Source organism: Gymnoscopelus microlampas, assembly GCF_963454915.1.
Source record: "Gymnoscopelus microlampas genome assembly, chromosome: 10".
In the NCBI taxonomy this organism is placed as follows: Eukaryota; Metazoa; Chordata; class Actinopteri; order Myctophiformes; family Myctophidae; genus Gymnoscopelus; species Gymnoscopelus microlampas.
Window position 1 is genome coordinate 31,970,635 of NC_139947.1, and position 15,277 is coordinate 31,985,911.

The following is a 15,277-nucleotide window of genomic DNA, read 5'->3' on the forward strand; positions in this document are numbered from 1 at the left end:
TCGCTCTTTGGTTGACTTTTGTGATCACTTTTGATGCCAATTTTTCACCGGCTCAGTAATCTACTGAGGTTGGAATTGGACCCAAAAAAAGGTTGTATTTTTGTTGGATTCTGTTTTTCCCAGTTGTAATGACAGTTTGTTATCAGAAAGCCAAGTGCAGATATTGCTGAGCTCAGTGCTGAGGCAGCCTGAGGGCTATTTCGACCTGCAATTCCTTTTTTTGTACAGAGGGGTTATTCTCGCAGGTTTCTTTATTGTTCATGTTGCGTAGCCTACCAGTACATAAGAGTAAAAGGATTTATTTCTGGTTCTTCAGACATTGTAGCACCAAAATAGACATAATATGCAACAATAAGGAAGTAATAAGAAAAGGAGTAAGTCCTTGGGCCATGGCCCAAAATGTAACATATCGGTACCATCTGGGTGGGCAAATTCAGGCAGAGAGCTGCCGTATTTGACTATGAGCTCGGCCAGGTGTAACAGCCCAAAGTATACCCCAGGCCCCAGCCAAATTATACCCATTGTTAAAGTGGGCTAGCCTGTTACATACCCCAGGGTATATTCTGGGCTATAGTCCAGTTTATACTCCGGGAGGCTAGCCCAAATTATACCCCTCTAGCACAAACTATACCCCCTTGTGTTTTTCATAGATAAGGTAATTCGGGTGAATAATATAGCCTACTGAATTTATACCTTTCTAGTACAGACTATACCCCCCTTGTACATAAATAAGGTAACTGGAATGAATAATGTACTGGATTTAGAGTTGGTCTAGTACAGATTATATCCCCCCTCGTGTTTTTCATGAATAAGGTAAATGGAAAAAATGATATACTGGATTTGGGGTTGTGTGTAATCTGGACTAGAGAGGTATTACCTGCTTGCATGTAGATGCTCTGAGCAAGAAATTGAAATTTACTATAGGTTTCTTCTATAGATTGAAGGCATGCTTTGCCCGAGCTGCTCGCCAAAAACTGGTTGCCGGTCTGTTCTTGTCCCAGCTAGATTATGGTGATGCCATCTATAGGTTTGCTTGTCCTACTACATTGGCCTTTTTGGATCCTTTGTACCATTCGGCACTGAGATTTGTAACTCACTTACCCTTTAGGACACATCATTGTACTCTGTATGCAGCAGTCGGCTGGTTCTCCTTAGGTGCCCGTAGGCAGCAGCATTGGTACACTTTCATCTATAAGGCAATCTTGGGTGGAATTCTCCCCTCTTATATCTCCTCAAAATTCGAGGTGGTAAAGAATGGCCTCAATCTTAGATCTAATGCATGGATACGTTGTGTAGTACCGACTTTCTCATCTGAGGTGGGCAAAAAATGCCTTGCTTTTTATGGTCCATGGGCTTGGAATGACCTCCAAAAGAGTTTCAAACTTTCCACACTTATCTCTTTGCGAATGTTTAAAAGTTTCATTGTTGAGAAACTTGCTCATTCCTGTAATTGTTTGGATGTCTAAAAAAAAAAAAAAAAAAAAAAAAAGAAACACTATGTCATTGTACATGTGGGTAAAATTCTATGAATTGCTACATGTAGTAATTTTGGATTAACTGGCTGGTAGGTTAACCGACTTGGTTGAGCTGAGTAATTAATTAGTTTCACTAGGAGATTTGTTTTTAAGGTTCCTGGGAGTCATGGATGTATTAATATTATTGTTGTACTGATTTGTATGTTTGTTTTTGCAGAGATGTGAAATTTTTAATCTGCCCCTTGGCCAGTTCCCACTTGTAAAAGAGACTCTGTCTCAATGTGTTTTACTGGTTAAATAAAGGTTAAATAAAAAAATATTAAATCCAATATTTTATTCACCCAACTTACCTTAGGATGAGGATATAATTCACAACAGTGCAGAGTAGAAGTTCAAGTAAAGGCATAAAAGCCCCAAAATCTCCAAAAAATAAAGTCACTCCTACTGTATGACAATGTTCTCTCACTTCTGTATATTCAAACATTTATGGTATATCATGAACTTCAATGCACCATTTCTATGTCTGAAAAATATCTCAGATGTGTGAGCACTTGTTTTGCATTTCATATGGCACTATTTGTAAACGTACCAAGGACACATGGCTGGCAAGTAAAGTATGTCTACAAGCAATGCTACTCAGTCAACACTTAAGTATTATAAACGCAATGTTTTGCACACTCAAATTGGAATGCCTTCCTTGTTCTCAGGACTCACATTAGATTATAAGAAAAAAAATGGCAAGTCATTTAGTAGGCTGGATACACATGGTAAGCAGCATCTCAAGAACCAGCAGTGAACAATGAACCAAAAACCATTCACTCTGAGACAGGTTGGAACTCTACGAGGAGAAAGCTCATTGTCACCCTTTACAAGGCATAGCTCTGCAGTGACCTGTAATCTTGACCTTGGGTTATGTTTTTCTGTGTGGAATGAAACACTTCAGGATCACAAGCAATAGATGGGGTCAGGTGACAAATACCTTGTTGATAGAAGAAGATTGTGGTATGGAAAATGTCTGTTTAATCCAAATGGAAAACTCAATTGAAGTGTTGAGCCAAATACTTTCTTGCAATTTCTTCGGTGACATGAACAGTGCAAGTCATAGAGGTTTTAATTTGACCTCTGCCCTGTCCCATAGCTACAATGGAGGGTTTCCTATTGGCACAAGGAGAGAGTATAGATAGAATATATGGTTGCCATGGTAATGTAAGCATGCATTATTACCCGTTTTCCACAAGGCTGCAGAGGCCAGTTCTCCAGTGGTATAACTATGCCCCCTAGTGACATCCCTAGAAGACTAGAGCTCGGCGTAAACCTACAGAACGACATAAACTACCGTGTTCATTGCTTGATTGCCTGCTCTTGCATAATACTCAAGGTTTGAGAAAGAGAGTAATTAAATTAAATCATGATTTACTATTCCTTTGACTTCTACAGTATATTGAGTTACTTTTTTAAACAAGGTTTGCAAGTAAACAGCGTACCAACTGATTCATTACAAAAGAAAAATAATTACTCTAAATCCCTGCCTTATCTGCCGCACACCCGAACCCTGATTTTGACTCAGTCTGTGATTATTAGAGATAGATCATTAGTCATGTTCCCAGAAAAGCTTGGACATTTGACAGGGTTGTATAGGAGGAGGTCTTGAGAAATGTGTGCCTCTGGATCCTTAGCGACCCCTCAGAGAATCCAGGTCTCTAGTCTATGGGATGCTTTACTAGTTCTAAAGGTTTTCAGTTTAATTTAGCATTCATTCACTTTGTTAATATCTATAGACTGACTATGTCTGCCACGAGCATTGTCTTTTAATTCTACTCAGTTATAAAAGCATTACACCAAAATCTATTTGACTTCTTTGATGAAACGTTTTTGAATTAGGATGTGTGTGTTTTCTTTTCCAAGCTGATGAGTTACTGTTTTTTGTTTACATTATGTAACATTCACAAGTGGTCTAATTGGACAACTCATTTGAAATATTACCACTAGATGGTGCTTCCCTGCATAATGTCGTTTCACTGCAAATTATTCTGTGCCCTACTCGCACTAGAAATGTCCCTGAAGATATCTCCTAAGAACATCAGTTTGAATGTGCAAAGAAAGGGCCTTTAGCCCATGCCTTAGCTCATGGAAATCAGCACAATTCATGTTTTATGTTTTTAATAAGGTCTGGATGTGTTACAGACCTCAATACATTTTATGTCATTTTCTCAAAAAGCAACAGAGAGCAAAATATATAAGGTATACTGAAGAATTGCATTATATCATTTAAACATTATAAATGCAGTACCTACCATCCCATCCCGTCTTTCAGCTGACATTATCATTTGCATCCTGCAAGGCCAAAATACTGTATACTGGTCATCCAGATTATTAAAAATAATTTAGTTTAGTTCCTTAATAACCTTCTTCAGGAAATACTACAGGAATTTGAAAGGGTGATAATAAGACTAGATTTTATCGCTGAAATGCAAAATGTGATAATTTCAGTGGTTCCCATGTAAAATCTGAATATTACAACATAGGATGTAGATTATAAAGTTATCGGACGGATCTTTAATAAAGCCAAACAAGCAATATTAATTAGGAGATATCAATGCCTTGTTTTTGTCTGAGAGTTGGGACAGCAGTGCCACACATTGTGTACTCTGTGTCAGTGCATGCAGGGGCTATTTTGGGGACTGTTAATATTAATCCTAGCTCCACAATGAGCCATTGCTTGCTTGTACGGGTTCATCCAATTATGAGTTTCTTGGTATTGAAGCCGAGGGTGTTGACACATTGACCTGATCCTGTCGGAGCTCTTTCCCTGCATCCATTCCCTTTGTCAAATCTCCAATATCTCCCTTCCAGGCAGAATAATTGAAGTACCCAGGTGTTGCCTTGCAATGTTTGATTTGACCAGGTCTACCTTTAAGTGCCAGAGCCGTAAAAGAGCGACGGAATGAGAAATGGAGGAGGGACGAAAGGAGTCAATCCTGTCCAAAGTACTTCCCTTCCTTCAGATGAAATCCTTGGAGAATACAGTATCACTGCCTCATATGCAAGGAGGACAGGTGGATCTATGTGTAGGTTGTTTTTTCGATGATGGGAGGGTATCACATAAATACATTACTCTTTGACTGTGAAACCCCCCATATGGCCAGGAACTATTGATTATCTCATATCTGCTGCCCAAGAGAGATGTCAACATTACTATTGGCAGTAAATGGAGATGGATTGGGAGTAAACCTTGACCGATGAGAGCAATCAAAGCTAGTGGTCTTGATTTCGTCTCTCAAGACCTATGGGGTGTGAATGTGTGAGTGCATAGTGTGTGTAATATCACAGTTGCAGTGTAGTACAGATGGTTACATCATCACCACTTAACGGTATTACAAGCGTCTCACAAGACTTGCAGTGCCCAAGGGAAAAATTACAAAGTTCAAAATGTTAAATGTCCTTAATACACAACCAGTTTCAGAATACATCTGTGTTCTGTCTGACTCCTGCATGTGTGTGTACATATGCATGAGTGCGTGTGCGTGCGTGCGTGCGTGCGTGCGTGTGCGTGCGTGCGTGCGTGCGTGCGTGCGTGCGTGCGTGCGTGCGTGCGTGCGTGTGCGTGCGTGTGTGTGTGTGTGTGTGTGTGTGTGTGTGGCTGGGATTTTTGGAACGTATACAGCCCCATTGTGTGTGTGTGTGTGTGTGTGTGTGTGTGTGTGTGTGTGTGTGTGTGTGTGTGTGTGTGTGTGTGTGTGTGTGTGCGTGCGTGCGTGCGTGCGTGCGTGCGTGCACGTGTGTTTGCGCGCTCGTGCATATCTGCATGCACACAGAATCTGAGTCCACATATACTTTCTGCCTGCATATGCATGAGTTTGTGTGAGTCTTGACATCTTTTGCTCCACAGTGATACAGAAAACCACTGAAAAGCAAATGGAAATCTTTGTGCTGGTGAAGCAAATTAAACGTGATAGCTGACCAATGTGACACTCAGGCTGTGAAGGTGTGTCTGCATCAGCTGGAATTGCTTTCATGTGCTCTTTACATTTCAGAGTTATGTTAAAAATTATAAGCTTTCATTCACTTTTAATTACAAGATATTCCCATTGCAGACTGCTTGAATTGTTGGTTTGAAATATCATCATCCAGCTTTGCCTAATGGCCTATCAACACTAGGTTCAAAGTGAAGGCTGAACTAGAGTACTCATATATCTTACTATGTGCATTGTTATGGTTAATGCTCTAAATGTCTAAGTATTCTCTTAAAATGAAAATGAGTTTTACAATCACTACTCTTTACTTGCAGGGAAGCTAACATCCCAGCATCCAATAAAGCTTCTCTGCAGTGTACCAGCAAAGTTGTATCTTCTGTATGTATTTTCTGTTTCATGTGCAATCAAAAGTCAGCATGTCGAGTCCACCAATACGGCACACTTTATGTTAATTAAAAACAGTGAATAATTCATGATTTCCACACCACAAATGCTAGGCTAGTCACAGAGGCGTTGGGAAACAGATGTGCTAGCCCTTAACTAGCTAATCATCATTCATGGAATCGGAGGTCTGCCACAGACCTTGGTGACCTTAATGAGAAAAGCCTGTTTTTTTGCACATTATCCCTGCATTATTTGTCCACAAAAAAACTGTGCAAATCATCTTTAGAGAAATGCAGAGTATCCATTTGGTTCAAGCTATTTTTGGGAGCCTTGCATGATTGCATTTAGCAATGTATTTTGCTGAGCGTGTTGCTACTTAGGCCTACTGCTTGTTGGTTGTCTGCTGGCTAATTTGATCCAATATTCCTATAGATTCACCAAGCCAACATCTGCTTGCAAACCACTCTGTGCTGAACATAAGTTAACCGCAGCTTTTAATATATGCAAAGAGCTATGGGATCTCATTGACAACTGGAAAGTGAAAACAATCATTAGGACAAGACTATTGATAATCTATACAATTGTCTGCACTTTGCAGACAACACAATATCAAGCGAGATAGCGGGATAGATCTTTTTTTCACTGAGCTTTTTGAGAAGAATATGTGAAAACCCTTATATCAAACATACAGGTATATCCATGAATTGTGTGTTTTTGCAGAATGTGTTTCTTTGGAGAAGAAAACTATGGCAAAGAACCAACTTGGATGATATTCTCATTGTTTGTTCCATAATGCCACATGGTGCCCTCAAGAATAGGACTCTAATGCTGTCAAAATGAAAGTAAACACAAACCCAGACTGCATAATATTCTCATGGAAGAGGTAAACATTTCATTTAAAGATGGATACTAAAGGACCAAGGCAGCATTCAGTTAAACAACCTGGTGAATACAATTGGAGGGGTACTTCCAGAGGTTGTATACTTCTGGGTTCAAATATGCCTTTTCTACCAAATGAGTTAATGGAGTCTATTCAACCAGATTCAGATTCAATTTTATTGTCCCATCACATGATTGCACGTTGTGCATTTCTATTGAAATTTGGTAATAAAGGCAGGATTATGTTCATTTCTGTTCACTGTTGAGGAAAACAAAGAAAATCCAAACATAATAAATTTGGCACAGATATTTCCATCTGATCATGAGAGATATTAGCGGTATCATGGGCAGATATTGAAGATGTCTCTAAGTGCTGGAGTCTGAAATGATAAATGTGAAAATAACATGGTCATATAGCCAATATAAGATCATGTACTATTCTTTCATTCTGCTTTTTAGAACCAGAGCAAAAGTGCACGATCCCACATAAAGTATAGGCTGACCTTCGCTGTACACTGGCTTTATTGATCGCAGATGTCTGAGTACCTAATACTGGGCTGTTAAATTGAACATCAGGGGCAAGCAAACACACACACACACACACACACACACACACACACACACACACACACACACACACACACACACACACACACACACATACACACAAACTTGGCAAACCAATGGAAGGCTACTGGTGAAATGAGAGTTAAAATATTTATAGGTAATGCATATTCAGTAGACGGTACTTTTGTATCATCTTCTGCAACACTTTTGCAGTTTAAATATTTATCACAGCTTAAATAAATGGAAAAAGCATTGCACCTTAACCACCAGGAATGTCTGGTTGGGTAACGTGAACTTTACAATAAGATATCAGAACATAGTCCACTTGTCTTAGGATGAGCTACATAATTGGTTGTTAGCTGAGAATGTGATTAGTACTTTTATTTATTTATATATATATATATATATATATATATATACATATATATATATATATATATATATATACATATATATATATATATATATATATATATATATACATATACATATATATACATATATATATATATATATATATATATATATATATATATATATATATATATATATATATATACATATATATATATATATATATATATATATACATATATATATATATACATATATATATATATATATATATATATGTATACACATATATATATGTATACACACTAGGGCTTTCACGACTAGAGATTTTTACAGGTCGACTAATTTGACCCAGTGGTAGTCGACTAGTCGACTAGTCGAAATTAAAAAAAAAAAAAAAAAAAAACTTTTTTTTTTTTTTTTTTTTTTTTTTGGGTGGCACTGTTTTAATACCATCCTACTACTATATTACTATTATTATTATCCTCCTGCCCTTATTTTTATGGCGTTTTAAGGGAAGCGCTTCTGGCACAGCAGCACAGCACCACAGCAGCGTCTCCAAGGATCCCCATTGCCCAATAATAGGCTTTTATTGGGCATGCTTTTGACCCCCTTTTGATAAAAAATAAAGTCAGGAGGATAATAATAATAGTAAGATGGGCCATTACTATAGCATTAAAAATTTAATTATTATTATTATTATTATTTTTTTTTTTTTTTTTTTTTTTCAACTATTCGACTAGTACCAACAAGGTCGACTAGTGGTTATACTAGTCGACTAGTCGACTAGTCGACTTGTTGGTGAAAGCCCTAATACACACACACATATATATATATATATATATATATACACACACACACACACACACACACACACACACACACACACACACACACACACATACAGTATATATGCATTTGTCTATACATGAAAGAACCTAAGTGGACTGAAAAGATGATATAGAGGTTTGTACGGGTGCTACAGTAGTTCTCAGGTCTGCTTCCAGGCTCATCATTCTGCACTGTGATCATTATTGTTTTTCTCTACGTCTGATTGATACACTGGAAAACCCTGAGCGTTAAATTAACATTTAGGATTTTAGTGTGTACTGACAAATAATGTCCCACATGATATCCCACTGACTTTTGATTTGAAAGTGCAATTGCCAATCCCCAATGTTGTTTAAATATTAAAATGTTTGTCTCAAAAGCCATGACCCACATTGGGTTGTTCCACATAACATTTATCAATATCCTCTACCCACCAATAATGACGTCCTCTGTCTCCTTATAGCTGAAATGGAGACTATTATTTGATTATTGCTTTATGCAACTCCATTAGCAGAAGTTATAGCAGCCAACAGAATGGTGTTGAAAATGTCAGTTCTGATTGGCACGAGGACGTGGGCAGTGGTGCTCGCGGCCACCTGTTCTCTGCTCAACTGTTTCTCCACAACAGCAGAAGGTACACACAATCTTATTTGATTTAGGAGTGAGGAACCTTTTCTAAAAGGATAGGAAGTGGATGAAATGGAGAAAATGAATATACATTTTTGAGTTTCTCATACCTCTACTCTAGGGAGACTAGCTATAAGTTTCTTGGTTCAATCGCTGGCAATGACATACTGTAAGAGTGTGTTCCACCTGTGAGATTGAGCTGAAGGGGAAAAAAAGGCGCTAAACCCTAATTGCTCCAGGGATGCTCTGACATCTGCAGAAATATTGTGCACTGCAGACTAAAATGCATGTGTATCTTAGGGGCATATGCATAAAAATCCATTTTACATTGTGGAACATAAAAAAAATGAAGAAACCAATGTTTTAAACAATTAAACCTGTGCAAGGCACAGTATGAGATTATCCAATATCACACGCTTACTGAGCTCATTTGAATTACATTATGAAATTGATAAGAAGGCGGATATTATCAACCATAATGAATCTGTAAGCTTGCGAGATTGCCTAAAAGACCATTATTGTCACATGCATTTTCCTCTCTTACATACAGTATATAGATATCACACATTTATCAGCACCAACAGACCGCTGTTAATGGACGTTATCAATTCTCGACTGACAGTCCCAGGACACATGGGCTGCCAGGCTTGATTGAATACATCTCTCTACAGAATTTACTGGACTCGCCCCAGGCCAGCCCTCACAAGCAGGTTTCTAATTGCAGGTCTTCCCTTTTTTTTCACCAAGTGAATTTTTATTGACCTACAGGAGGATTTATCTCAAACTGGATCTCTACATTCATTAGCCCCTACCATGGACTTGCTATCAGCAAGAGAGTAAATTCTACATCCTCCAAATGGAGCTCCACAACCATGGAGCTGCAGTGTGCAATAAAAGGTATGCTGGCCCATTAGTCTTCTATGCTAGATGTTGAAAGCAGTCTGGCTAATGAACTAAAGCTACTGAAGCCTGAGTTATATTTGGTTGCACACAGGTGTCGTGCACCTAAAATAGCAGATCTACAAGCTCACTGTGCATTGCAGGGTGATGGGTTGTGAGCTTGTAGATCTGTTCTTTTCAGTGCGTGACACCCACATGCAACCAAGTATAAATTCGGCTCAAGAAACAACAGAAGAAAGAGAGAGAGAGAGAGAGCGAGGAAGAGGAGAGGGTTAGCCCGCGTACCCCCAAGAGTATACTCTCTGTATTATTCTTAAATGAGCAAACTGCAAACAACACCAGGAGCTTTTTAGATTAAAAACCATGTTGGTGCGCTTCAGTGTATTATATAACAGGGCAAAAGGTTATGGAAAAATTGCCAGGGATTTATTGTGTTTGTGGAATGTGATTATAATGAAGGAAAACGTTGTGGCTTTACATGTGCACTGCAATTCATGTTTAATTTTTTATGAAATAATATGGTAGACTACATATTGCTTCCTCCAGTTCTGACAAATTGTCAAATGGACAAATGACTTTCCATTTATACAAATGATGAATTACCTAGTCCTCATACCTGTGTTAGTGTGCGTGTGCGTGTGTGTGTGTCCCATTTTTACCTAAGCTTCCTGATCCCAATCTTTGAATTGATGCATTTTTCTTCACATAACCTGTAGAAATTCTTTGAGATGGGAAGCCAGGATTTTGAGTTGTATTCCATGATCAAGCATCATCATAATTAAGATCTCAAATCCCTCTTCAAGAGTGCACAGATGTTATTTCTTATATTTTGTGTAAAAAGTGCTGTTTTGCTGTCTGGCTTAGAAACGACATGCAGAGTGAGCAAATTAAGCAGGGATGTTTTCCTCTAAAACTGGGTTAAATATGAGGGTCGCTGCTTTGTGCGATAAGCGCAGATCTTGCAACCATTTGCACTTTTCTTTGTGCATCTCTCGAATGAGACAAGCCAGTCATACAGGAGAATTCATAATACACTATGCTGTAAGTCCTGCGAATTCTTGAGAAATAAGACCTAATGGCTTCTACAGCTTAACACATATAGACAAGGCACAATGCCAATGCAGTCACTCTCGCGCACGTGCGTCACACACACACACACACACACACACACACACACACACACACACACACACACACACACACACACACACACACACACACACACACACCAGAGGATGTAATACCTTCCGGGGCTTGCTATTAAGATGGTTAATCCGTAGGCCCCAAGGGGTGGAATAAAATATTCCTGAAGGCAGCTTTTCACAACAAGCTCCTGGGATCAAGTGCATGAATAAATGAAGGGCATAATTAAAGGAAATGTCAAATGGCTTCTGTATGGAGCATTATTAACGACGCTCCAGCCATGTTAAAAGATCCTGGGCCTGAAGTGAGGATGATCAATGTGGGATTAATGCGGTGCTAGGTAGACTGAAGGACTACAGCACTGATGGTAACAGACCTGGGTTTTACCTGGGTACCACATAGATATTGACCTGTGTGCATGTGTATGGCTGGATGGATAGTTGTGTGTGTGGGGGGTGGGGGGGGTGGGGTAGGGGGAGAAGGGTTGATGTACTGAGGGCAATGCCACTGTGGGGATTTGCTGCAGCATAGAGTCTATGCATCGAGACACAGAGAGACAAGCCTACAGTCATGGGCTGCATAGTGTTGTCTTGGGAATGTCCTGTCCTAGTTGTCTTTTCACTATGAACCAGAGCTGTGAGGGAGCTTATAAAAATCCCTTCCCTTCCCACACTCACTCTGTAATGAACCAATGTATGCCTCTTCAAGTCACTTCCATAGTTCCTCTATATAAAAATAAATAAATACTTGATGTGGCCAACAAACCAATTGGGGGCGGTCACCTATATGGTCACCTCCGTTTTGGCCTGCCTATCGCGCATGTCAATTTCACTTTACAGCCAGGGGCTGTAGCCTATAGTAAAGTAGAATTGGTACAATAATAATACATCATTCTGCAGCTCAACACGGTGACCCACAAAGAGATATCTTCTGCCCCACCACTCCCCACATCCTGACAGTGACAGGCTGGTGTAACATAACAACATGTTATCTAAATAACATTCTGTACATTGAAACTAGTACAATGTACAATGTGCAAAGTTCAGTATGTGCAGGTTTGACCCAAAAAAGAAAAAGAAGAATAAAAAGCTCTTTGTGCTCTTAATTGTGAGCAAGAGATGAAGGTTGAACATTTTCCCTGACAGCTATAGGTCCTTGTTCATGGCCCTGATAGCCTGAGGGAAGAAACGCTCACGCTGAATTCCCACTAGCAGCAGTAGCAATTTTCCTCAAACCGTTTTTCCACTAAATGGGTGTGCAGTCTGTGTACAAAACGTCTGAAACAGCCACGTCAGATTTGTGTGTATAGCCCATGCCCATTTCAGACCACAGCACGCTTCTGGTTGCCTGGCACTTTGTCTGGTAGTGGAAAAGTTTAAACTTTTTTCAACTTTGTAGCACCGTTCTTTGCTGGCTCCGGGTGATTGCCTTACCATAGTGGCACAAGCAGTCCAAGGTGCTTGTTCTTCAGTAACCTTTTAGCTCTGCTCAAACGCCTGACAGTGAATGCGACCTGCAGGGAGGGGAGCTCATGCAGCCAAGCACACCACCCTCTGCAGGGCCCGCTGGTCCTCTGAGGAGCTATTCCTGTACCAGTCGGTGATGGCCCCTGTCAGAATGCTGAGTGGTAGCTGAGTAGAAGGATTTCAGGACGTTCTGTGAGACCTTGAATTTTCTCAAGTGTCGGAGGTGGTAAAGGGGCTGCCTATCCTTCTTTACCACAGAGTCGTGGGCAATGTCCATGAAAAGTCCTCAGTTATGTGCTTTCTCACCCTCTACACTGGTGTCCTGTTGATCGTTGTGATGGGGTGTCCTCTGCAGTCGCTTACAGAAGTCCACAATCATCATGGAAAAGGGTTTACTCTACTTGACTTGTTTATTTGGATGGGACAATGCACATTAATGAACACTACATGATTTATGTATTGCATACACATTAAGTGTAAATATGCCAGATTTAGCGTAAGCTCATTTCCATCCATAGTCCCCAAAACATACAAACATAACAATAGAAGATAACAAAACACTCAATTACAATCAGAAAACGGCATATACAAATAAAATAAAACATTTAAGAAAGCCTATATAAAATTTTACAAGTGGTCACAAGTCCTGTTATTTTTTAACCATTGTTTTAGTTGTCCTTTGAAAGTTGTGAGGGTTGGGCTTTCCCTTATTGTGAGAAAGTTTCAATTTAAGTATCCTTTAATGGAGAGGACATTTTGTCCAAATGTGGTCCGTCTGCAGTGGACCTCACAGTCACTTCTGGTGTCTGACCTAGTGCTATGTCCAGTGTTTCTTTTTCTATGAATGAATTCCCTTAAAGGAGCGGGAACCAGTCAGTGTAGGCATTTATAGATAAAACAGGCACTTTTAAGAGCATTTTGAAACTTTGTCTGGCCGAAGCTTCAGGAAATGGACTGGGCCATGTACTGAACTGGGGAAGCTGACTGATGTGGTCTACCATGGGTGCAGGTGGAAGGGGGCCGCAAGATGGAGAGCGGCTGCAACTTACTGGCCCCTTCTTAGCAGTGTGGAAGAGGAGAGATTGGATGTTCACACTGGATGTTCTTCATCCTGGGACACCAGAGCCCCCAAGCTAGGATAAGAGAAGGAGGCATATGCCTATAGCACCGGCTCAGGGACTTGTGTTGGATGCATGGGTTGTTGGGGACAGCAAGACCCCTAACGGTGCGTTTCAACAGCGGGCGATCAGGATAGTATTTTCCGGAAGTGCATTATATGTCTATGAGAGCCGGCAACTACTGGCGATAGGGCGAAGTGCGCGGGGGGGGCAATGAAAGATGGATTTTCTTTATCTTTTGGACGATGTCGCCCGGCGATCGCCCGAGAGTCGCCCGCTGTTAAAACGTACTGTGAGTGTTTAGTGTAGTGTCCTGAGGTGCACTTTGGACAGGGGAGGGACTTCCCATCACTGAGGTGCATAGCAACTATTTCACTCACTGATGTTTAAATGAGGATTTTGTAGCTGTCTTCTACACCATCATATCGTCTACAATTAAGGGGACATTCAGAAAACAATGAGCCCAGATACAGTACACAGACAGACAGACAGACAGACAGTCATTGACTAACAATGTTTTGTTAGTCATTGTTTGCATTGGGGGCCTGTGTATTCAATTCATCGAAACATTTAGTGACAGACAAATATACTATGCAAGTAAACAGTTCAGGGGGTCATTTACATATAATAGGAACAGTAAAGGCCCTAGTATGCTTTCTTGTGGAACGCCACAGCTCACTGGGAGGGGGGTTCCCTTCACCTCCACCACCTGTTCTCTCCCCTCCAGATAGGATTGCATCCAGTTCACTGATGTGCTATCAAAACCGATTGCTTTTAGCTTATCAATCAATATAGACTGATTTACGGTGTCAAATGCCTTTTGGAGGACCAGCATGACCATGCCGCAGTATTTGCCTGTGTCCACCTCATGTTTGATGTGGTCGTTCAAATAGAGTAGGCATTAGGTTATGGGGGTATGTCAGTGGAATTAGATGTTCTGAAGCCAGATTGGAATTTGTACATTCGTTTTTTTCCCCAGCAAGATACTTTTCAACCTGTTCATAAACTATTCTTTCCATAACTTTCGAGATAGAACTAAGAATAGAAATAGGGTAGTTGCCGGGGTCTAATTTACTTTATTTTTTGTACAGAAGGGTTACTCTCGCTAGTTCGAAATCTTTGAGGACAAGCCCCTGTTTGATATAGAGGTTTATTATGTGGGCAATGATTGGAGCAATGGAGGCGGCTGAGTCTCTGAGAAATTTGGAGGGGATATTGTCATGACCAGTGGCCTTGTTTTGTTGCAGGGCGCTCAATTTTTTAAACACGACACGTCTTTGCATATACCCAGATTTTTGTAGAATGCTTGGATGTGCTTTACACCATAAAGCCCAGAGTGAGGGCAGTTTGTTAACCAATGTTGTGGCTATAAAGAAGATGTTTAAGCGATTAACCACATCCAGCTAGTCTGTAATGAGAGTGTCCGAATTAATGTTGATGTTTGTAAATCTGGTTTTCAGTTTCTGACTGCAGCCAGTTGGTTGTTAAATAACTTCCAGAGCTTATGTGGTTTGTTTACTTTATGTTTTCGTCAACTTCATGTCATCAAGGTCGTTTTT